This window comes from Aulonocara stuartgranti (assembly GCF_965226115.1).
Source record: "Aulonocara stuartgranti genome assembly, chromosome: 3".
Taxonomy (NCBI): domain Eukaryota; kingdom Metazoa; phylum Chordata; class Actinopteri; order Cichliformes; family Cichlidae; genus Aulonocara; species Aulonocara stuartgranti.
The window spans coordinates 60,503,150-60,529,795 of NC_138941.1; the positions used below are offsets into that span (position 1 = coordinate 60,503,150).

The 26,646-nt window shown below is 41.2% G+C and overlaps 1 pseudogene across 1 annotated transcript; it reads left to right on the plus strand.

The window, feature by feature from the left end:
- The first annotated feature begins 7,415 nt into the window (after positions 1-7,415).
- LOC309703324 (NXPE family member 3-like) lies at positions 7,416-25,289 on the plus strand (annotated as a pseudogene). The gene is made up of 6 exons: positions 7,416-7,475; positions 16,558-17,016; positions 18,299-18,588; positions 18,999-19,069; positions 24,310-24,516; positions 24,608-25,289. The product of its transcript is annotated as an NXPE family member 3-like (transcript).
- Positions 25,290-26,646: the final 1,357 nt, after the last annotated feature.

The following is a 26,646-nucleotide window of genomic DNA, read 5'->3' on the forward strand; positions in this document are numbered from 1 at the left end:
TGTGTATGTGCAATGACAATAAAGTTGAATTCTATTCTATTCTAATATTCAGTACTTACTTTTGAAAGTTTACTCTTCAGCCGCCCCGCTTCAGCCGTCTGCCGCTTTTTTCAGCAAAATTATCCACACCCACCGCCACGCTATGAATTGTGGGATATATGGGACCACGAAGTGTACACCGGACCACAATTCAAATCTGGGGAAATTGACTGCGCATTTGGAGTACACTTCGGATTGGGACAGCCATCGTCACGTCGCTGTGACGTGATAGGTCTCAAAATACGTGCTCCGAAGTGTGTGGTTGCTGGATTGGGACGCAGCTATTCACAGAGACATGACCTCCTTAAGAGGCCCAATACTGTGGCCCTGAGAGGCCAAAGAGACTGCAACTTAAGAAAACACCAGCAATAAGAAAAACGCTGCAAAAGCACACAAAACACAACGGGAATAGGAAAACCGACAACGGAAATAGGAAAAAACAGATTTCCAAAACCACAAGGGAAGTGTTTCTGGGGAGACAATAACCTGACGGACCAGTTGCAGGAAATAAAATGTGCGAAGAACTGCACTGGGAGACACTTAAAAGAAGTGGAGAATCTATTGGTTTTGTGAGGGAAAAAAAGATGAGAGATTAGCCTAACTGTTAGTCTAAAAATCCGTCATCAGTATTAAATGAATCATGATAAAACACACCTAGCATGTTTTGGATTCCTGCATCTGGTCCACCGGGTTATTGTCTTTTCTTGTTGTTCTATATAAATCAAATATAAAGAGCGAGTTGTATATACCTTATCAGTAAACCATTAATAAACAAACAAGACTGCTTATTTTGCTTCATATTCCTAATGTCCTTCATCCTGTATCCTACAATAGCTGGTGTGTTCTGTTGTTCTCTTTTTCTTTTTTTTCTTTTTTTCTCTCTCTTTTTGCAGGTTTCTCAGTTGGAAGTTGGAACAAAGCAAGATCATTTTGGCTATTGCTGTGACCACAAGCTGGGACTGCAGTTAAGGTCAGAGCTAAGGCTATGGTCATTATTGTGGTTCAGGCTGTGTCCAAGAAGTATGGCTTGATGTGAAGGATAAGGAGAATTTTCAAAATCCTTCATAACACCCTCCAGCGCATTGCTTCTACTTAAGTAATATATCTATTAAGTATTAAAACCAATCATCCTGCACATTCTACAGAAGAATGTATTTGAGTGATAATTCGCTGCTGTTCACTTCTAATGAGGATGATCTTAAAAATGTAAGGGTGGTGCTCCATTGTGTGCTGGAGTAAATAAAGTGATAATTCTATGAATATCTCTGTATACCTTTGATTATTTATAAATGTTTTACCTTCTAAACATGACTGAAGTAATAATTCTTTAGTCATATTGCTTACTGGTACTTGGTAGCTGTGAGGATAAATTCCATGTAACCTAAACAAAACAGCTGATATATCAGTCCTGTGTTAGCTACTTTCTAAATTGTAGAACATACACTGTGTTTATCATGGTAAGAAGGTGGTCATACTATATAACATTAACAATATCCTGAGAAAATCTTCTGTTTTGACTACAAACGCTGACTGTGACAAATGAAGATGTGCTGTGACTAAAAGTCAAGTAGTAATCAGAATCAGAAAAGGGTTTATTGCCAGATGTTGAGCAGATTTACAACATTAGGAAATTGCTGCGGTACTTAGTGCGAAACATACTATAAGAGAAACAAAAAACAAATAAAACAAAAATAAGAAAAGCAGATTGATATATACATAAACGCAGGTGATCAGTGCAAAAATGGAACAGATGCAGAGAACAAAATATACAGTTCATATGTTTGTGGTGGGAACAGTCTTATGGTTATTGCTCATGAGTCCAACAGCAGAGGGGAAGAAACTGCTCTTGGTGAGAGGTTCTGGTCCGGAGCCTCCTGCCTGAGGGGAGCAGGTCAAACAGACTGTGTCCAGGGTGAGAAGGTCAGCTGTGATCTGAGCTGCACGCCACAGTGTCCTGGAGGTGTACAGGTACAGGATCAAGACATTCCTTTGTCTCTGACTACCTCTCCAGCCACTCTGTGCTGGGGGAGGTTTTATTGCAGATACATCCTATCTGAAAGATCTGTTTCTTGTGTGGTAAGCTTCCTGCCCTTTTGTGGCTTCACTGTGTTGTGCATGCTGAACCAATACAGGAATTGAACCATATATTGGGTGTGGGGGAGATTACCATTTTATGACTAAGGATGTTGTTAAAAACAGTTGGAAGTCACGCACACAGAGAGACACACATTCTCACACACTCAATCAAGCACACACACACACATACACACACTATCTCACATGCATACACACAGTGTTGGGGAGTAACGGAATACATGTACCGCCGTTACGTATTTAAAATACAAAATATGAGTAACTGTATTCCGTTACAGTTACCGTTTAAAAAGGTGGTATTCAGAATACAGTTACTTTGTTGAAATAAATGGATTACACTGCGGTACTTTCCTGTTTCATTTTGTCGCGGGTCAGGACTGTTTGGGTTTTGTTTGACAGCTACGTTCTGTTGTTCCAGGCGGCAGCGTTATGGTTGCCATGGTTACAGGGCGACACGCTCTCTCTCTCTCTCTGCGACTGTGTGTTTCCTGGGTGAGAGAGCGCCTTTTCGTTGTTGTTGTTGTGCTAAGCTAACAGGCAGAATGCTACAAGCATAGCTCTAAAGAATGTAGCATCATGGGCAGTGTAGTCCGTGTTGCAGGGAGAATGAACTGCCATACACGTTATGTGTCCGTGAGCGAGGAGGGAGAAAAAGGGGAGTGGAAAGGTACGAGTTGTCATTGAGGAAAAACGGGAGCTGGAAGCATGTAAATATAATAATAACCACTGCAGCCAAGAAGAGTGCCTGACGAGCCCAGTTGTAAGTAAGCTATTAAGACTCGACTGTACACCGTGTTCGTGTTTTCCTCCGAAAACAATAAGTTCCGTTGGAGCAGTCTTTCAACGCCTCTCTCTGTCTCTCGCAAGAAAAGTTGACCCACACAACAAAGTAAAGCTATTTTTCAGCTACGAGCCGACAGGGACCCCGCCGTATTAGTCAGAGGTCCCTTTACTACAGTTCAGAGTCGCGGACCTTCAGTAATAGTAATAAATCACACAGCAATAGTACATTCACGTTGTTGTAAACAGCACGATAATATATTAAGTAATCCAAAGTATTCAGAATACGTTACTGTCATTGAGTAACGTAACGGAATATGTTACAGAATACATTTTGGGGCATGTATTCTGTATTCTGTAACGGAATACATTTTAAAAGTAACCTTCGCAACACTGCATACACACACACACACACACACACACACACACACACACACACACACACACAGTTTGTCAATAAGTAGCTGTGAGGGAAGCTGCTCTTGGAAGGATTTTGGACATGAGACAGGTGAGCTCCAAGAGCTGGTTCTTGACCAAAAACTTCTCTCGTTAGCGAGTGAAAAACCGGTTGAAGATGTTCTGTTATGTCTTAGAAAATAATAGAAAATTATGTTTTCTTTTCCTTTTGTCTTCAGGGGCAGAGGGGACTGGAGAGAATGACACTGTTCAGTCTTCACTACCCAGAGATGAGGCCATCATACAAGTGAATTCTGAAAATCGGGATGTTGAGCACCCAGCCCACCATGATCAAGTGGAGCTGCAAGATCAAGAGATGATGGACAAAGATCCATCGACCAAAGGAGAAGCCATGAGGAAAGGTGAGAACAGGTGAGTTTACAGTCATGACGATTCAGGTGCAAATTCTGATTCTTAACATCTTTTTTCCCTACAGGCCTCCCAATTGGAAGCTGGATGAGCAGCACAAAGCAGTCGTGGCTATTGGTTGAGGCCAGGGGCAAGATGAAGGCTTGTTTACCAAGCCAACAATTCCCTCACATTATTCCACTTTAATTCCATGTATTTCTCTAATTTGAGGATGATAAAGTGTACTTGTGACCAGAAAGCAAATCAATTTACCTGATGTATGTAATACAAAATGTAATGTTTTACCAACCATAAAAGAAGCATCAAACAACACTGTTCTTGTTTAGAAAAGTTCCCCCTTTGGAGGATATAGAACCTTTTGGCTCCACTCTGTATCCCAAAAGTAAGGTGAATAAAGACAAGTCTGGATATAAAAATCTCTGCCTACCTTTGATTCCTTTTTCATTTTTTACCTTCTAAATATCACTGAGAAAACACTTCTGCTACAAAATTAACCTGATTATAAAGAAACCAGTGTTTCACAGTGTGTGACTGGACAGTGTGTGACTGGAGCACAGTGGCTGTGGTTTCATGGTCAGAGTTGGGTTACATCAAGTGTAGCAGAGATTCATATAAATTTTAGTTGATGCCCAGATTTATTCACTGAATTCCACCTTTATATAAATTGTATACCATCTAGAAAACACAGCATAAACAGTCTACTATCGGTGTTGGAAATCAGCCAGAACAACTCATAAAACATCTGCTTAGATCTTATGAATTCAGTTGTGTACATCCACAAAAAGCAGCAGCTCAGCTGCTAAGAAAATCTACTGGAGCTCCCAATAGAAATTAGAGGCAACCTGTCTCTGAGCAGACTCCTCTGGTTGTTTATGACCACATGCAGAGGATGTATGTATTTATTATTATACTACAGGGTGGGCCATTTATATGGATACACCGTAATAACATGGGAATGGTTGGTGATATTAACCCTTTAAGACCTACCATAGAACCAAGTCCGCCAGAGCTTATATTATATTTTTACATGCTGTGGAGCCATTTTTGGGAGCATTTCAAGTTGCTATACATCAATACAACCATTATAGCCCAAACTTTAATAATATGTCTGCATTAGGTGCATAGTAATTACATAAATTGCAAAAAAGTGCAATAAACTACAAAAAAAAAATGAAAATCGTTTTTGTTTTTTTAACATATATTTCTAGTTAGAGAAATTTAAGAGGCTTATCCCTCAAAACTGTAAATACAAAAAAGTTGCACAAACTAGTTTCCCACCACAGGAAATTTATTTTAAGTGTCTTCATAGTTTTATTTTTGAAATACACCAATTTTTATATACTGCAGGAAAAACGAAAATAAATATTATAGTGCAAATTTGCAAAATAACAGCATATGCATCAAAATAAACTATTTCCAGCAGTGCAATATGAGTCCTAAGAATCCCAGAAACGACACAGAAAGTCATGAAGTCAAACATAACTTTTAAAAACACAAGTATAAGCTCATGAGGCCACGATGGTAAAAAAAAACTACATTTCCGCAAAATGACGTCACTTCCGGTTTCGGGCAGGTCATGCGGTCATGTGATAGTTCACGCTGATGGACGTAGGAAGTGTTACAAACAGCTGATTGGATCGGCGAAGCGTGTTTCTGGAATATCATGTTTTTGTTGCTGCAAGTGATTTTTATGCAGTTTTTGCAAAGCTATATGTGGAAGGAAACTGTGACCTAGGACAAGCTGATGGCATAAGATGTAAGTACAACTCCTCCAGTTTCATATGCAAAAAAAATTATTGCGCTAGCTTACGTGGTTGCAGAGCTACCGGGATTTAAAAATAGCTACGCAAAACAGAGCGTGCCCGCTCCGATCGGCTGTAAAGGGTTAAAGTCCTGTTTGTGGCACATTAGTATATGTGAGGGGGCAAACTCCTCAAGATGGGTGGTGACCATGGTGGCCATTTAGAAGTCGGCCATCTTGGATACAACTTTAGTTTTTTTCAATAGGAAGAGGGCCATGTGACACATCAAACTTATTGGTAATGTCACAAGAAAAACAATGGTGGGCTTGGTTTCAACGTAACTTTATTCTTTCATGAGTTATTTACAAGTTTCTCTTTGTTCACAGCCATTGACATGTCGAAGAGGTTAACACGTGATGAGCGGATCGAAATTGTGTTGATATCTGGTGAAGGCAGTAACCGGGTCATTGCAGCAGATTTCAATGCAAGACACCCTACGAGACCACCCATCTCCCATGCTACAGTCAGCAAACTGCTTGCTAAGTTTCGTGAAACTGGTTGAGTGTTGGATTTGCCAAAATATGGATGCAAGAAAACTGTGACTAATGAAGAAACATCAGTGGCTGTCCTAGCTTCATTCAGCAAGAGCCCACAGCGTAGAACTCGCCGCATGTCACTGGAGAGTGGCATTAGTCGAACATCCCTTCGGCAGATATTAGCTACTCACAAATTGCACCCTTACAAACTCCAGCTACTGCAGCATCTCAATGAGGATGACCCAGATCGGCGCACAGAATTTGCAGAATGGGCAAAACAAAAATTGGAACAGGACCCTCAGTTCATGCAGAAGATTTTGTTCAGTGATGAGGCAAACTTTTATGTGAATGGTGAAGTTAACAAACAAAACCACCGCTATTGGTCTGACACTAACCCACATTGGATGGATCCCTCCAAGACTGTTGGAACACCAAAAGTGATGGTTTGGTGTGGTATATGGGGTACAACGATAGTGGGTCCATTCTTCATCAGACTTTTATCTTTGGGGTCATCTGAAGGCAATTGTCTATGGTGTGAAGATTCGAGATGTGCAGCACCTGAAACTACGGATACTGGATGCCTGTGCTGGGGGTCCATAGGGACTAAGTAAAAGCGCTATACAAATACAGCCAATTTACCATTATAGAATGGTTAATATTTTTTTTTAAATCTCAAAATTAAAAAGTTTAGTTTTGCTTCATTACACTTCTGCTACACATCCTTTAAAAACCAGCTTCATTAACAGCTCCTCTCACAGCAACCCCAATTCAGAGTGTTGTTAATCTATCTTAAACTATGTTAAGCCAAGAAAAACATACGTTTAATTCTACTGTTGTAATAATTTGGCACAGTTATGGTAAACGGTCTGCCAAGCAACACACACCACAAATCTCTGAATAAATCTCTGCTATTATTTCAATTTGTCCTTGTTTAACCTTATTGGCATTACTGCACATCGTTGTTTGGTTCATCACGAGGTTAAGTTACAGCCTAATCTGTCCAGATTAAAAAAGCAACATCTTCCTGAAATTCTTACTTTAGGCTCATCATGTAAGTTGGTAACTTAGTTATAACACCCTCCAAACACATATTTGTTTTGATTGCTAAAATCTGGGTTCTCTCCAGATGCCCTTCAACAACCCCTCCCCCTTGCTCTTCATCATCAGCTGGATCAATCATTTTGTGTACTTATGTGTCCACACAGACAAGCGGATGATTGATTGGGGACGACATCAGTGGGCAGAAGAGACCCGTTGCTCCCTAACAGAGAGAATAACTCTCTGTAGCTGCAACTTATTTCGAGAGATTTATGCCTTACAAATTGCCTGTTTAAACATTTCTGAGGGACCAAAACGAGAGGATTTTTACCGTTTCATCATTATCATTACATTTGCCAGGATGATATCTGCCAGAGTTTCTGTTTCCTTGTTATTTAATTTCTTCATTAACTTTGAAATGGTGAGTTAGCCTCTCTTTTATCAGTTTTGTTGATCTGTTGATCAGAGTTGCACTGCATGGCTAATGAGGCCAGTATTCAGTACTGTGTTGTCTAATAACTGTAACTGAGATTTAGCAAATTTACAGAATTTACAGTTGCTATACTTTTACTTCTGTTTTAAATGGGCTATTATAAAAACTGTTTTGTAAAATCACTTAGATCTGAATGCAAATTTATAAAAATAACATTTGAGGTTGGGCTTTGGGGGAATTGGAGGCTTCACTGTGGCAAATGTAATCAGTCAGCGTGACTGAGTTTGAAAAACCTGGACTCTTACGGCAGGAATCCAACAGGCAAGCCTACCAAGTGATATGAACCATATGCCCATGTATGATTTATTTACCTTACTCACCAACAGTATCCTGAAGTTCTAGACACAAAAAGTGCTCAAATTTGGTTAAAATCATGGAGTGATCAGGTAGCCTGGTTAGCGAGTTGTTGTTTTGACCTTCTGCCCACCTGAAGCAACATACTTCCACCAATGCAGCTGCGTGTGTTGCTTTAAAAAGCTGCAGAACATGTTTAACCTCCTAAGACCCGAACTCTTCCACGGCATGCATTTTTAATTATTCTTTGATATTTGGGCTGATTGGGACCTGATGAATGTAAAAACAAACACCAGATTTTTTTTTTATCTAATTTTTGTTTCTTAGAAAAATGAGAGCCACAAATGAGGATATTCGTTTAAAATTTCGATAGAACAGTAGCAGTATAATGTCCTCGTAAGTGGATATCAGGCCCTTGTAGAGCAAAATTGAGTATTTTGGTCTAAATAACCCAAAATGTGATGTCCACATATGTGGACGCCAGGTCCTAGGAGGTTAAGCTTTATAACAGAGGTCACAGGCCAATATTAACAATAGATGTAAATAAATAAAGCGATTCAATGTGAAATGTGACTAAAATTACATAACTAAATTGAATATCTTCTTTAATTTTATAATTATATTCATTAATACCAAACAGACAGTTTAATGAACTTTACACCTAGCAGCTCTAAACATATGGAGTCTTACCTGGGATTAATGAAATTGTTACAGGCCTTCGATGGGGTCTGTTTTTAAACTGTTTTTTAACAGAAAAGCAGAGACAGGAGACATCAGTTGCGTTTGGTCTGCAGGCTCTTCCTCGTCTGATATACCCTTGTGTCATACTGGGCCCTTTTTGGGTCCCTTTGTTTGTTCGCATGAAAGCCATTTTCACTGTGTTGGGTGTAGCATAGCCAAACTTGCCAAACGGCTTCGTTTTTGTAAAATATTTAAAATTCCAGTCTGATTTTCTTAAATCAGCCTAACACGGCTGAGCAGCAAAAATACTCACACTGATCACCCTAGGGACCGTTTTGGGCCCATTGACTTCCATTATAAACGCTATTTTTCACGCCAGAAAAATTACGGTCAAATCGATCATCAGGTCTCCAGCTTAGGTTTTGTTTTGGACTACAGGCCTTAGAGTTGTAATTTTTTTATTTGTCCACCGGGTGGCGCCCTTGCTCCACATGTGACGCCTGCTGGAACATACACATGTTCTCCAGCGGCCTGCTCGAGACAGATACCCGGAAAAGGCAGACTAATTTCCCGCGTACAGCAGCAGCTTGGCCCGCTGCTCGTTCCGGACCATTTTCTACCCTTAGGTTCGTTTGATTTTTTTTTTTTTTTTTAATCAACAGGAAATGACGTATTTGTTTTCACGTGGTAGCGGAAGTGTGTGCTGCAGACACGGGAACCGAACCATATGCTCCGGCGCTGCGCGAAACACACCCGCGGCAGAGGCACTCCTCCCCGGGGGAGCAGGAGCAGCAGCGCCGCCTGGGGACATTTTTGGCTTCTGGAAAAAAAATTAAAACCGGATCGAAATTAATGTTCGTGCCAATCTTTTGTCCATCTAAAGGCCTAATTATAATAACAATAAAATATTACTTCAAATGTTTTTTTTGGAAAATATTTTATGTTTTATGTTTTATGTTTTTGGGGCAAAAAAAGCAGTGCGCTCATGTGACGAAACCGGGATATAAAGGGTTAAAATCCGCGAAATGTAATTAAAACTTGACATGAATATTTCAGGGAGAAGTAGTTTTAAAAGACTGACCAATTTAAAGTGAAAAAAAAATTAATATTTAATATTTTTATTGCACTTTTTGGGCGTGGTCGATAGTGTGCATTTTATGAAATGCGCTCCTGGAAAAAAAATAAAAGGCGATCGAAATGACTCTTGGTGCCAATCTTTAGTCCATCTAAAGGCCTAATTATAATAACAATCAAATATTACTTCAAATGTTTTTTTTTGAAAATATTTAGTTTTTTTGTTTTTTGGGGCTAAAAAAACAGGGCGTTCATGTAATAAAACTGGGATTTAAAGGGTTAAAACAACGAAAATATAATTAAAACTTTATGTGAATATTTCAGGCAGAAGTAGTCTTAAAAGACTGACTCATTTAAAGTGGTAAAAAATATTAGTATATAACATTTTTATTGCACTTTTTGGGGCGGGACCTGACACAATTAACAGAATTTAACAACGCCCTTTTCTTTTCATTTAGATGCACACCTTTCTCTTTTAACAACACAAACACATTCAATTAGGTCCATAGCTCAAACCCTTTTGGTTACCTTGCACTCTCGCAAGAATAAACTTAGAAAATAATCATCGTATATGAGTGTCCTTTACAGTAAATCTGTAACCAATTCTACTGCTGTTCAGCATCAAAAACATTTCTGTGCAGCTCCATTAACACTGCAATTAACCTGCTTATATACCATTATACATTCCTTATACGTCAACAGATTCAAACAATATATTACATTTGTAACAAATAAACAAAAATATTCTTCCATTGCTCACAAACAGTTCACAATCATCCACAAACAGTATACATCAGACTATTTACATTTGACATATAAGAACTGGGTAGGTCCTAATCAACTGTAACTTCCAATAATGCCAGGATAAAAGAAGCGTCTTAAGAGCTGCGTTTGTCACAAAATAAAACAGGTAATAAAACCAGCTGCCTATTTAGACTACGAGTGAAATGGCGGCTGCCATTACAAATGGCGGTATAGTTAGCTTTCTCTCAATCGGTGAAAACACACTCTCTCACAAATTCGCGGTCTTTAAACTAAGACAGAAAAAGGTTTTCTTGGTTTATATGTACATTGCAGTGAGCAAACTTGAACTACTGACCTGTTTTTTAACAGAAAAGCAGAGACAGGAGACATCAGATGCGTTCGGTCTGCAGGCTCTTCTTTCTTTCTTTCATTCTTTCTTTCTTTCTTACAGTTATATTGGCGGTTGGCGCTGCAGGCTCTTCCTCGTCTGAGGCAGAGAAGCGTTGCAACGGCCTATCGCACTCGCCTCTATCTCCCCCTTGTGGCAATGCCACGCAATTACATTGTCCATAACTCTAAATGAAAAGTGCAATACCACCATAAAATCAGGTCTTTTACATCAAAAATTATTCACAAAAAAATTACAATTGTGACCATACACTTGTGGGCGTCACAAAATTCTAATTATAAGTAGGCTACTTTAGCTTTAAAACTGTAATAAAATAAATAACAGAGAATTTACAAATGAATAAACCATTTGTTTTATGAATTTTGACTAAAATCTATTTCCAGACTAAGCATTAAGCAAAAAAAATCTGTTTGCATACTGTTAAATTGATCCAGTTTCCATCCTGTTCTTGGTGAAGTCTAGACAAAGCTTTCATCAAATTAAAAGGTTAAGTGGTAGATAGGCCATAGTTTGACAAGCTTCTGCTTACGTTTGATGTGAGGCCAACCAACCATTTTCTATAGTTGAGACATCTTCCTTCAAGACTATTTTAAAGTAATGCTACTCTTACTTGAGTACAATTTTTGGATACCAAGTTTGGTTGTTCGAGCCCTGCCTGCTCCAGTCTGCAAGTATCCTCTTGCAAGATACTGAACCCCAAAACTGCTTTTCAACATGTTCATCAGATTGTTAATCTGTGTGATTCACTTCAACAAGTGTAATATAATAAATGAATTAATGGATTTGTAGTAGGTTTTCCATACATTCATTACAGCTACATCCCAAAGCACAAGAAATATCAAATGAAGGATAGTTCACTATCCTCCTAGATATAATAAGAAAAAAAAATTTTTTTCCTGAGTTTTCTGGCTTTCTTGCTTACTGTGCATCACGGTATGACCAGATCCTGGATTCACGGCTTTGCCCAGGGAAGCCCCTGGCTAAGGACTTAATGGACTTAGTGAACTCTTTTAATCTTGTTCAATCTGTTAAGGGTGCCACTCAAGAACAAGGTCACACATTGGACTGTGCTATCATATGAGTTATGTGTCTGTAACTTACATGTCGAGGATACTGTATTCTCTGACCATATGCCCATTTTATTTGACATTGTTCCTCTTAGTCCTGTGATTAAACAGGTTGCACCTGTCCCACACTGTCGTGCCTTCGGCTCAGATACTTCCGAGCATTTTTCTACACTGTTTGACCAACTTTTGTCCCGTCGTCTGAGTCGTCCACCTCAGATGGATTACTCGTTTATCTGGACTTTTTACAGTGTAAACGGAAGACCAGTCCTTGGCTAACTGGTTTTACTCGACTAGAGTCAGCAACATTGTCCATAAAGACTAGATGATGTGAAAAATGACGGGCTGCACTTCTCTCTGGAAGCTCTTAATCAATACCAGCCTCTTGTCTGGTCAAGTACCAAAGGAGTTTAAGAATGCAGTGTCCATCTTTTACTTAAGAAACCAGGCTCAGACACTTCAATTATGACAAACTTCAGACCCATCTCTAAGCTTCCTTTTCTGAGTAAGATCCTGCAAAAGATTGCTCACACTCATCTGATTGACTATCTAAACGATTTTCAAATCCCAGAAGCTCTTCAGGCTGGCTTTAAGCCATTTCACAGCATGAAGACAACCCTTATAAGGGTTATAAATGACATTTTGTTAGCAACGTACTGTGGTAAACATGTATTGCTTGTTTTGCTGGATATGACACAGTGGATCATGACCTACTGATCTCCTGACTACAGTGTTGTGTAGAAATTTCCAGCTTAAAATAATAAAATCATATCTCTCTAACAGGAGCTTTTGTGTTATATTAGGTTCAGCTTCATCCTCTGTAGCCCCTCTGCCATGTGGTGTACCACAGGGATCTATTCTTGGGCCATTACTGTTTTCATTGTATCTCCTGCCACTAGGTGCGATCTTCAAAATTTCATTTCGTCTATATGCTCCTGATTGCCAGCTTTATCTACCTTTTAGTCACTCTGATAGCTCCTCGATTGGACTCCTGCTTGATTGTCTTAGTGATGTTAGATCATGGATGACTATAAATTTTTAAAATTTTAATGAACGTAAAAAGGAAGCAATTTTATTTGGTTCCAGTTGTCCCTCTGGTACCCCAGAAGTTGACTTTGCTGCTCTCACTCATTACCTGAAGAGCTTGGTTACATATCTTGCGGTAAAAATCGATTCTGCACTTACCGGTAGTTTCGATGGTCATGTTAATGGGGTGGTGAAATCTTCATTCTATCACCTCAGACGTCTGTTGAAGGTTAAGCCTTTTCTTTTCAGGCGTGACTTGGAAACTGTCATCCATGCTTTATAACCTCAGGCAACTCCCTTTTAATAGGGGTTGGCCAGGGTGCTATGTTAGTCCTGCAACTGGTGTAGAATGCTGCTGCACTGTTTTTAACTGTTAAAAGAAAATTTGAGCATATTACTCCAGTTCTGGCCTCCTAATACTGGCTTCCAGTTGAATTTAGGATCAATTTTTAAAAGTAAGTACTGAATATTATGTCACTTATTTATGTGCTAATGTTTAATAATGAAGAACATTAAGACATTACTGTTGGCCACATGTCGGCAAAGTTATGTGACATTAACGATGTTTGTACTTTCAGCGTTAACTTGGTTTTAAAGCCTTTACTTTAAAATATACGCTGTTTACTAGTTAACCTTAATCTTACAGAGAATGTGATGATTTTATGGATAATTAAAGTCAGTCATATATCCACAAACACAACAGGCTGAAAGTCAGTGATGCTGCTCGGTTTGCAGTCCTGAATATCACGGCACAAGCAGGATTCACTGCACTGTTAATGTTAGCTATGTTATATTGCTGCCTCTGTTCGGTGGTGTCGAGCCAAACGGACTTTAAAGTGTGTTGAGAGTGAATGAATACTGGAATTGTAAAGTGCTTTGAGGGTCTTGAAAAGCGCTATATAAATGCAATCCATTATTATGGTGTTACATGATATTCTATGAGGATGTTATGTGTTTGTATACCTTCTGCCCAGTTTGACCCATTTAGCAGAAGTCAGCCTGTTTAAGGCTCTGATATCTATTCTGTATGACTTAAAGCAGTTATGACATGGTCTGATTTTCTCACCCAATAAAGGAATATTTAATATATCAGTCTACTCTTCATTTTATCAGAAACAGTTTTCACAGCTCGTACGTTTCCTTTTTACACATATATGTAAGCATTGAGCCAAATTTAGTAATGCCAACATATTAAATGAACAATATTTGTCTCTTATATATAATACAGCTATATATACACTGTCAAAGATACTTTTCATTGAGTGAAGATTTAAGGTGATAGGTGATAACTTGAATCTTTTTTTGAAGCTCAGTATTTGACAGAGTTCAAACTCACTGCTGTAATATATCATAATAATCTAATAATAACTTTAATATTGGCCATATTATATTTACATTACCAAAGTGAGATGACTTTAGTCTCATGAACAACATTAGCTAATTGTTATTTACTAACTAATCTTAATAATGACTGCTCAGTACAGAAATGAAGCCGAACTACGTACTACAGAGCGTGCGGTCGCTGGATTGGGACACAGCTATAGTGAGACAAGGGGAAAGCAAAACTAGATACACTGCACATGGGACAGTGACTATCAAAATAAAACAGAAAGCATGACATTCATAAAGACGCAGACTAGACACTGAGACGTGGAAACATGGAAGACTTGGGAACAGAGGAAACATGAAGTACAGAGACAAAAATAACTGGAACACAGAGGTGTAGTGACCGAGAACAAAGACAAGCATACAACACAGAGAGAAATAATGATATAAAAAGACTACAGAACAAAACCTTCACTAGCGAGACGACAACAGGATCACAGGGGAGACACAGAAACAGAACAGCAAACCCGAAACTAAATACAACACAAACAGAAAACAATTATTCAAAGAAAACAATTTCAATCAAAAACACAAGCACAGGGTCACCAGACCCAGTGCCGTGACACATTCTAGAAAACGGTTTTAGGTTGAATGTGTTTAGATGAATAATAATAAATAAATAAATAATATTGTCAGGTAAAACAACTATGACTATTAACAAGAAATGCTGTTTATATACTGAATATGCTGTTTTACAATGAATTCAGAATGACATGCTCTGGTATTTTATTTTAAAAATTATCCAAATGTATGATACTAGTAGTCTTCTTGGATAATTTCGACAAATAATAATTTTTTCCAGACATCTGTATTTTCTGAAATGTCAAAGTGATGCAACTAAATACGTGGTACTTTTATGATGAAGTAAAACAGTAATAATGGTGAAAATGGTGAAAATATTTCATAAAACAGAGAGCCCCATGATCTTTATGGCTAGTCATTTTGTTTATTGTTTTGTTTCTCTTAAATCTCATGATGTCACGTTGGTTACAAATATCTCTTTTTCTTCCTCCCCCAACTGCTCTTCCACCTTTTTAAATCAGTTCACTCTCAGGAAAACCACTCTTTTTTTCCCTCCCCCCTTTTTAAATTTACTTTTTTGACCTATCATACCACATTTCTTTAACATACAATCAAAAATAGTTTTCACCCAGACCATCTGGTAGGACGCCTACAGACTCACTAACTATCCGGCCCCCATTTACACATCCTGGTGCGTCGTAAGATGGCCACACTGACGAGAGCTCATACACATCACACGTACGTGCATGCATGCATATCTATATGCGTATATGGGCATATGCATATACACACATAAAAAAATCCGTGTGGAATAAAGTACAAAAAACATATTATTGTCAAGGCGAGTGGAGTGAGCCGTGTGGAGATGATAAAGGAGGATCCAATCGCAGGCACTTGAAAAGGTGTAAAGGTGGTTTAATGAACACAAAACACAAATAGAAAAACGGCAAATGGAACGGCAGACTATCTAAACTGAGAACAACTAAACCACTAAACACGAACCAGAACACGAACATGAAGGACGATAGACAGCAGGGAGAACACACGAACAGAACATGGTAGATACACAGACGGACCAGTGACTACAATGACAGAAGACACGACTTAAATACACCCAGAGAAACACAGGGAGATTACACACAGGTGGTGGACATAGCTGGAAGTAATTAACGAGATGGGACAAGGGAGGTAAAATTGAACACACTCACATGAGACGCAGACCTTCACAATAAAACAGGAAACAAGAGATCACTACACAAGGACGCAGACTAGACACAGAACTAAACCCACACAAAACATGAGAACACAAAACCTGCGAACAAAACCCTAAAACAGAACCACAGTAATATAATTTATCATAAATAATCAAAACACCAGAGAAACCCCAAAACACTCCAAAATGTAAAAATAAACCAAAAAATAAGGAACTCAAAATGCTGGGTCGAAACTGACCCAGAACCATGACAATTATGCTATCCTTAATACACAACTAATATATATATATATACTATTGTCAGAACATGTGATCAATATATAAGCGTAAAAGAAATTTCCATCACAAGTAGTAATTTAATAATTCAATCACTGTATTGAATAAAGAGCTAGATTAGATTAGATAAAACTTTATTAAGCCCTCGGGTGGGTTCCTTTGGGAAATTCAGCTGACATGCATTATACATTGCAAGTAAGATAGTGAAAGCAGGAAATGTCACGTCAAGAGGAATCATTCATTATGTTGTGTTTAAAACTAAACACAGACTTCTTTTGTTTGAAGCGTTTATATAACTGCCATGCTCTCTCCCTTTTCCAGTTTCAGAAGAAAATAAACACCACTTACATCATCCCCTACCCAAGACCTGCCATTGTAACTCAACCTGTTGACATACATTACAACTTCTGCAAGTTAAAACCACTGTCCCCTGAGGAGACTCTTGAAGAACAACTTCTGCTAGAGTCCATTGCTTGGCCTGAAACCCCATCTTTACCATCACCTCTTTTTATGAATAGCAGCAGTGATCCAGCCCACAGCACCTTCACCATTCTCCCCAGGAAGAGAGAGGGACTGTGGCAAATAGGGGATAAACTGGAGGCCCTGATCAAAATATATGACTTCATGGGCCGTCCAAAGAAGTATGGGGGAGACGTCTTACTTGCCCAGCTGCACAACCCCACCCTTGGTGCTGGTGTTGCAGGACAAGTGGTGGATCATCTCAATGGTTCCTACTCTGCTGTATTCTCTTTACTCTGGGAAGGAAGCGCACAGGTTGAGGTGATGATAAAACTTTTAATTTTTATTGTTACTGGAGTTGTTGCTGGAGTCACTAAGAGTTTATCTATGTATTTGTAGTTGCTAGCAGATTTAAGATAGGAATGCTTAATTTATCCCGTATTCGTGAAGTTTATTGTTGCATCAACTGAAATGATAATGAAATAAAAAGAAAAAAATAATAACAAAAAACAATAAGACTAGCAATAATAAAATAGAAATAAAAAACGAAAAATAAAATGTGTGTATCTTAGTGGTCAAGGGCCATTCTTTATGTTGATAGCTAGAGAATAAAATAAGTGTATGAGCAAAGATAAGTGATTAAGAAAATAGCACATCACTCTGTGATGACTAATATTTCTGTAGTAGCAATATTTAACTGGATAATGAGGCACTTAGCTTTGAGGGACACTTAATGACTACATACTTGATGCTGTGCTAAAGCCAATGCCAAACATTCTTATTATAGACAGTATCTTAGCTGTTCCCTGCACCTAGTGCTCCACTTACCACAGGAACCACTGTTACCTTCCTCCTCCACATCTTCTCAAGCTGTTCTCTGAGCTCTGAGCCCTTGGTATTTCTCCAGCTTCTCATATTCCTTCCTGATGTGGCTGTCATTCGGAATCGCTACATCTATCACTACGGCCTTCTTCTTCAGTTTGTCTACCACCGCTATGGCCTGTTGGTTAGTGTTAAGCCTTCTCCTGGGCGGGGGGGGGGGGGGGGGGGGGGATATTACAATACAACAACTCAATGATGGAGGAGGCAAGACAGAATCCCTTCACATTCAAGATACTTACTTAATCCCTAAGGAAATTATGTGGCATTGGAAACTTGGCAGATGATGAGCAGTGGAGGTGGACAGTCTCAGGCTCAAAAGATATGGGAGGCTTGAACTCATCTGGAATGGGAAATAGGCTCGGGCTCACCTTCAGGGTCAAGGTGCACAGGACCCACAGGTGTGTGCAAGTGGCTCAGGTTGTGTGTGGATTCGTGGACGTGTGGTCTCCCCAGGATGTGGGAAGCCTCAGAGTAAAGAAAGCTAATGGTCACAGGAATAAGAGGTGACACATCAGGAGACGCAGCGCTTCCTGGTGCCAGATCAAAGGTTCAGACCTATCCTGGCCTGCAGGGACTATTTATATCAACAACTTCACATTTACTTTAGCACAATGAAGTTCTGTCTTGCTTAATAATATTTAACAGTTCCATGTACCAGATACATGTTATATATACTTCTGTGAGACCCAAATTTCAACACTTTGATTAATTGTCCTACCAGGTGACACTGGTTCATCCCAGTGAGGCAGTCACAGAGCTGCGCAGGGTGAACATAGAAGAACCCGACAGGATCTACTTCAAGAGTCAGTTCCGCTCGAGCTTGTTCACTAGAACAACCACCTGTAACGTATGTTTACGTCCAACCCAGCCTGTGTGCAACTACACAGATTTACGTACAGGTGAGCCATGGTTCTGCTATAAGCCAGAAAATATGAGTTGTGACACCAGGATCAGCAACTACAATGGAGGATATAAAGAAAGCCTGACAACCATGGAGAAGCTTTTTCAGAGGTGAGCATTACCTGTGGTGTTCAATTTTTAGAGTTACTAAAATTAAAAATTAATACAAGGGAAAATAAGTGCTACTCTGCAAATGCTTTCAAAACACATAAAATAAATTCCCTCACTTTTTAATATTTGCTAGAGAGGGAATTATGTAGCTTGCTACCTGGAAAAATGTTCCATATTTTCTCAATCTTGTCTGAAGCTCAATGATTGGTAGTTTATAACTCGAGCTATTTTTGCTGCCTACTGAGCCTAAAATTTTCATTGTCAGTAGTTGTGTACCATTGTTACCTAAATATGACAATGATAAAAATTTGAATTTGATTGACTGTATTTAATACGTCTCTCTAGTTTAAAAATCATTTTAATACTTTTCAATTTTTGTGAAAAGATTTTATTGTGTGTATTTTCCTCAGCGGCGTAAACATGAAAGTCTCCATTCCAGCTTCAGGACCTGCCAATGTCACTGTTTTTCCAAAGCAGAAAGGTAAAAATACAAATCTTACTGCTAACATCTATATCTTAATCTCCATCTCTATATCTTCCCTGGCCTCTCTGTGGGGATGGTTTTCGCTCTGTGTCGTAGTGCGATGACACACAGTTTGTGCTCCAGTGGTCAAACTTTAAATACTTATCTGTATGGGTTAGTTTATGGTACACATCAACTTTTAAATGTCCCTCCTTACTCGTGGAAGCCTCACAAGAAGGCTAACCTGCCACCTTTTTCCTTGGTGAACATGATGTATTGTTCCACTGAGTAAATGTGATCAGTGAATCATGGTAAGTCCTGAGAGTTGATTTTCACCAACATACCTGAACGAGGCAGCATGGTGGTGCGATGATTAGCAAGAAGGTAAAAAGGTCCTGAGTTCGATTCCAACACCTGGCTGTGGCCTTTCTGTCTGGACTTTGCATGTTCTCCCCGTGTTTGCATTGGTTCTTTCCGGGTACTGCGGCTTCCTCCCACGGTCCAAAGACATGCAGTATGTAGGGTTCAGTTAATTGGTCATTTTAAATTGCCCATAATAGTGAATGTGTGTGTGAATCTGGGTGCAAATGGTTGTTCGTCTCCATGTGTTAGCCCTGTGACAGACTGGCGACAAGTCGAGGGTATACCCTGCCTCTCAACCTAACTGGAATAGGCTCCAGCCCCCCCAGGACCCTGAAAAGAATAAGCAGGAGAGAACAGATGGATACCTGAACCAATGATTTTATGGTGTTCCAGTGTAGGACAGCAGAGCTCTCTTTCTCACTCACCATTAACAAATTGACTACAATGGGTGAAACTGGGGAAGCCATCGTGCACCCATAATTCTTGTAGTATTGACCGTCGTATGTGAAATAGGTGGAATTCAGACACAGTTCTAAAAGCAAACACACTTGGTCAGTGCTGAGAGTGGTCCTATTACTAAGGTGGGGTCGTCCTGTAATCTCTTACGAAATACCTCCACTGCTTCAGTGACTGGAACACAAATGAAGCGAGATGAAAAAATTTACGAGACCATGGTTTTATCTGCCTCCATAATGTCATCTCTCACCTTCCTAAGAAAATCCAAAGTGTTCTGGATGAGGTGTTCAGAGCTGCCAACGAACGGGTTGAGGATCAAAGCCAGAAACCTGAAGATGTTATAGGTGACCGAGGTGATCATACAGACAATCGGTCTTAAAGGTGCACCCTGTTTATGTATCTTTGGTAAACCATACAGACTTGGTGTAGATTTCCTGTTTATAGCCTGTGGTATGAGGTCCAGCCAAAAGCATTGTCTTGTTCTGAATGTCATCTATCACCCTCTTCCTGTAACCATTTCTTGGGTCTCGCTTCAGGGGCTCACAAGTACAGTATTTTGGTCACTGAGCAGTGACAAAGTTTTATCACTATAGTCCCTCTGGTTTAGCAAAACTGCGCACTTACCCTTTTTTGCCAGAAGGACGATAAGTTGTTGTCATTACCAAGCAATGCGATTGCTTTCTCTCTTCCATGTTGATACCCCCAGCATCCATGCTGGGGGGTATTGCATTGCTGAGACAGGTTGAAACTTTCATACGTATTTGCTCTGCTTCTTTTTAGTACATTGATGCTAAAATGTGTTTATCTCACCCGTTAATTGAGCAGCTGGTGCTGTGCCTTCTGGAGGACTTTTGTTGTTTGGAGGCCCTTAACTGAAGAGCATATTTGCAGATTTCAAGGAGTAATCCTGTTTTTTTCTGCATCTGAAGCTGAATCTCAAATCAATTAATTACATGTGAGCAGTCTCGTGTTGACACCCTATGCTTAGCCTTTGATTAAGTAATAAAAATTGATGTTCACATGGTGCACCCTGACACAGAACTGACATTTACACATTCTCTACTGATTAGAGATAGACTGTACTGAGTGAGTCCAGACACTCACACAGAATACCAACACACCCACTTGTTGGTGCCAAAAAGCTGCCGGGAAATGATTTTCCAGGCAGCCCGCCCATATAACCCTATGGGAAGGCATATGGGATATGATAAAAGTCGAAAATGGCCAGTGTGGCAGGGGTGTGGTTTGTTGGCCTGCTGCAGAGGAGGGGTGACACAGTGAGCTCTCTGGGCGGCATGGAGGCGGGGAGGCAACAGGTGTACAGGACTGCTTTAATGAGGGAGATGTCTTTTTGTGTTCCCACAGTGAGATGGAGCAGATGATGCTGGCAGAGAGACGGAGTGGCTGCGTTCAAGGCGGGTGCCAAAAAAAACGCAGATTATTGTCAAAATAAAAAGACGCTAAGCATAACATGTGTGTGTGTGGGTCCTGTGTCACAAGTGGTGCCAAAACCCTGGTGTGTGTTGTCATGTCGGGCCCCCCGCCGGATCTTCCTGCCGCTCACCCCGCCGGCCCGCCCGCCGCCCAGCCTGCCGCCTGTCCAGCCGTTGCAGATTCTGGGACAGATGATGCAGGATCTGGCCGCTATATCCGTGCGCTAGGCGGCGGCCCAGGACCAGCAGCTGGCTTTGCTTCGCCAACAAGCGGCTCAGCAGACGGCGGCGCTGCAACAGTTGCTGGGGGTCCGGCTACGCCGCCCCCGCCTCCCCCGCTGTCTGTGACGCTGCACCGGATGGGTGATGGGGAGGATCCCCTGACGTTTCTGGAGACGTTACAGGCCACGGCGCTTGCCTGCCGGTGGCCTGAAGAGGAGTGGGCTCCCAGGCTGCTGCCGCTGCTGTCTGTGGACGCGCAGATGGTGACCTTCAGTCTGCCCCCGGCAGTGTTTCGAATGTTACTTTTAAAATGTATTCCATTACAGATTACAGAATACATGCCCCCAAAATGTATTTTGTAACGTATTCCGTTACGTTACTCAATGAGAGTAACGTATTCTGAATACTTTGGATTACTTAATATATTATCATGCTTTTTACAACTACGTGAATGTACTATTGCTGTGTGATTTATTACTGTTGCTGAAGGTGTGCGGCTCCGAACCGTAGTAAAGGGACCTCTGGCTAATACGTCTTTTTCCGTGTCGGGCTCGTAGCTGAAAAATAGCTTTACTTTGTTGTCTGGGTCAACTTTGCTTGCGAGAGACAGAGAGGCGTTGAAAGGCTGCTCCAACGGAACTTATTGTTTTCGGAGGAAAACACGAAGACGGTGTACAGTCGAGTCTTAGTAGCTTACTTACAGCTAGGCTCGTCAGGCTCTCTTCTTGGCTGCAGTGGTTATTATTATATTTACATGCTTCCAGCTCCCGTTTTTGCTCGATGACAACTCATACTTTTCCTTTTTCTCCCTTCCTCGCTCACAGACACATAACGTGTATGGCAGTCCATTCTCCCTGCAACACGGACTACACTGCCCATGAGGCTACATTCTTTAGAGCTATGTCTGTAGCATTCTGCCTATTAGCTTAGCACAACAACAACAACAACAAAAAGGTGCTCTCTCACCCAGGAAACACACAGTCGCAGAGAGAGAGAGAGTCACCCTGTAACCATGGCAACCGTAACGCTGCCGCTTGGAACAACAGAACATACCTGTGTAATCCGTTTATTTTAACAAAGTAACTGTATTCTAAATACCACCTTTTTAAACGGTAACTGTAACGGAATACAGTTACTCATATTTTGTATTTTAAATACGTAACGGCGGTACATGTATTCCGTTACTCCCCAACACTGGCCCCCAGTGTCCCGGACTGTGTATGCGGATGTCTGCCGGGCGGTGCTGGATTGGCTTGGGCTCACCCCGGAGGACTACCGGCAGCGATTTCGAGCGAGCCGGATGTTGGAGGGGAAGCGGCCGTTCGCTTGGGCTCGTCAGCTGGAAGACACTGCGGCGAGTTGGTTGCGGTCGGGTCTGACGGAGGAGGAGGCGCGGTTGCTGAACCTGGTGGTCTTGGAGCAGTTTGTGGAGGGCCTGCCGGAAGCTACGGCTCGCTGGGTCTGCTGTCACCGTCCGCCGGACCTGACCACTGCCGTGACACTGGCGGAAGATCACCTGGCGGCGGGACCGCTGCCGGCTCCCCAAGCGTTGCGGCCGAGGGGAGGGGCCTCGGAGCGGCCGCCGCCGCCTGCTGCTAGGAGGAAGAGAGGCGTGGTCAGTGGGTCGGAGAGGGCCGGTGCTTGGAGCCCGAGGAATCCGTTCGCAGCGCTGCTCCTGGCTGCAAACACTGACAGACCCGACGCCAGCCCGGAGCCACAGGGAGTCGCACAAATGCTGGGACCAGATTGCTAGAAGTGCGGACGGCCGGGACATCTGCGCCGGGACTGCCCGGTAATGGAGGTCGGTCAGGTGTGGTCGGTCAGGTGTTCCGAGTCGCTGGGGCTCCAGCACCTGCTTCCGGTCCGGGAGGGACGTACCGCATACCGGTAAGGTGTCAAGGGGGTATACGCCATGCTTTGGTGGACACGGGCTGTACCCAGACCTTGGTTCACCAAAGCTTGGTTCGCCCCAGGGCATTGTTGGAAGCAGAGTGGGTGGAGGTGAAATGTGTGCATGGGGATATTCACAAGTACCTGGTTGTGTCACTGTTGTTGAAATTCAGGGGCAAAACGCATAGAGTTAAGGTGGCAGTTAGCCCGCACCTGTCGCATCCCCTTATTTTGGGCACAGATTGGTTCCACAGCTTATTGGGGCAGTACGCGGGGATGCGATCGCGGTCTGTAAATTCGTGTGATGTTTACGCGGCGCTGAGCAGTGATGTGGGGTCGACTGACACCGACTCTGGGGGGGAGGAGGTGGACGGGACTTCTACAGAAGCCCCACTGCCTCCCGTTATGCACCCCACTGAAGATTTTCCACTAGAGCAGTCTCGGGACGACACCCTATGCTCAGCCTATGACCAAGTGATAGATATTGATGGTCGCTTGGTGCGCCCTGACGCTGCGCGGACTTACCCTCATTTCCAATTGCAGAACGATTGGCTTTATCGAGTGAGCCGCAACACTCACACTAATGAGATCCGCACCCAGTTGTTGGTGTCGCAAAGCCGCCGGGAAACGATTTTTCAAGCAGCTCATTCAAACCCCATGGCAGGGCATTTGGGTTGTGAGAAAACTCTGGAGCGCATAATGGCCCGATTCTATTGGCTGGGAATTTGGGCCGACGTGCGCCGCTGCTGTGCGTCGTGCCCAGAATCCCAGCTGGTTAACCAGCTGTTTTATTGCAAGTTTTATTGCTACAAACAGGTTAAGAATAGACTTTGTTTGTTTCTTTTTCATATTAAGTAAAAAACACACACAATTGTCTGTTTTACTGCTTACCAGGTCAGTTAGAGGTGAACTGCAGTAGTGTGGAGTCTGAACCGTCTGGCTATTACTACCAGGGTGTGTGGCGAGCACTAGGTGGGACCACCGTTCATCAGTTCAACACTTCCTCAGCCATCACTCGGTGTCTGAAAGGAAAGCTGGTCCATATGTATGGAGACTCCACAATGAGGCAGTGGTTTGAGTACCTTAATGCAGCACTACCAGGTAGCTGCTCTGCAAACCTGGCAAACAACAATATTTTATTTACACTATTTTATTTATGTAGTTTAACTTATTCCCTTTGGAATTCTTTTAGATCTAAAGGAGTTTAACCTTCATAGCCACAAATCAGTCTGACCTTTAATGGCCCTGGACTATGCAAATAACATCTTTGTGATGTTCCGCGCCCATGGTCCTCCTCTACGTACTGTCAGTGTCCCATCCATGGAGCTGCATTATATTGCCAATGAGCTGGACAATGTGCTTGGAGGCAGTAACACTGTAGTAGTTTTTGGCATCTGGGCACACTTTGACACTTTCCCTATTGGGTTCTACATTCGTCGACTGATGTCCATCCGCAGTGCAGTGGTACGGCTACTGTCCAGGGCTCCAGGCACAGTGGTTGTCATTCGGACTGGAAATCCCAAACCTTATACAATTCTTGGCGCATTTGTTAACAGCGACTGGTACACTTTTCAGCGGCTAAAGGCACTCAAGGCTATATTCAAAGGATTGAATGTCCATCTGGTGGATGCCTGGGAGATGGTTCTGGCCCACCACCTGCCACACAGCATGCACCCACAACCTCCAATTATCAAGAACATGATTAATGTTTTCTTGTCATACATATGTCCGCCAAAGGGCGGATTCACTAGTTGGGCCGACTTCCTCATTTTAGGTTTGAAAGCGTTTAGTGGGTAAAGGTGAATGCTAGAACATGAATTGAGCTGCGGTTTGCGGAAGGCCTCGAAGTGGTTTGGCGATGGCTCCCGGGCCTGGCATATCCCCATGCACTAAATAAGTGTTAAGAAGTTAAAGAATTGAGAACAAGGAGGGAGGGAGGGAGGGTGAGGCACATAAACAAGAATGAACAGCTTGCAGAACTGGGGGAACCTATATGACAAACGGAAGGAGCGTGTTTGGAGGCGTGGTCCCCTGAAATTCCGACACATAATCTCCAATAGATGTGTTTCAGTACTCCATTTATAAACATATTCGATTCTCATCTAATCTATCTACTTCACTCTTCACAGTGCAGTTTATGAAGACATTACTCCAGTTTTCACTGTTCCAATGTGATGTCAACTCTTGCTTTTTTTCTATTAGTGCTTTTATATTTACAATTCAAAAATTCTACTATCCCTTTTATATTTTCTGTTTCTTTCAATATTCATAATAATAAATCAAAACCCATTTAAAAAGCCAGTTTTACTTTTTAGTTATTATACCAAACATAAAATAGTAACATGAGGGGTTAAAAATGAAAAACAACCAGCAAAGCTGACATGTTCTAGTGTGTTCCTAAGATGGGAAGAACCTGAAATATTATGCTTTCTCTAAATGTGATTTTATATAATTATGTGTTTCCATCATGCGGGTCAACCAATTACATCACTCAGATTTGGTGCTTCACTGAAGGTTCAACCCATTATGTTCTTTTTATAATAGGCCTAGTTGTCAGTGTGGAGAGAGGCCGGTAAGGAAGCAGACCAAAGTTATCCTCCAAATCTGTGTCACAGCTTACGTCCATCCAGCTGGTTATTATGGTTGACTGCCAGCCCTGAATTTGTTTCTTGATTTTGCAAAATTTTGTAATTCTGTGTCTGAGAATGCCTCACACTCTTTCTTCTTTTGTTTCCACATTGCAGTCTGTTTGGAAACCAAAGTGTTTTTTTTTTCCTATTCACTGAACTTAGCTGGAGTGGACTGGTGATTACTAAACAAAATTATTTTTTTCTAAATAAACTGAAGTATCTCAGACATGATTTGTTGAGACTTGACTTGAGTGTGAAGTAGTTTTTCCTTTCTTCTTGCATTGTGCTTGCTAATTTGTGTCTGAAAGGTGTTTGGAAAATGTCATGTGACTATGTGGTGTATGAATTATTTGGAAAGGTTGTTCAGAGTTGATTATTAGTTTTTTTTTAACATCATTTTCACAATATACAGATAGATACCGATTATTGTTACATTAACTTGCCAATTATGTCCAGAAGTGAAGTTAAATAAATAAAACTGCTTTCTGTTGTAAAGTACATGTTAAATTATAATAAAATAATACAAATAAGCATTTAATTAAAATAGAATTAATGCCATATGTTTTCTTTCACTTTTTTTTCCAAATGCCAACACCACCCT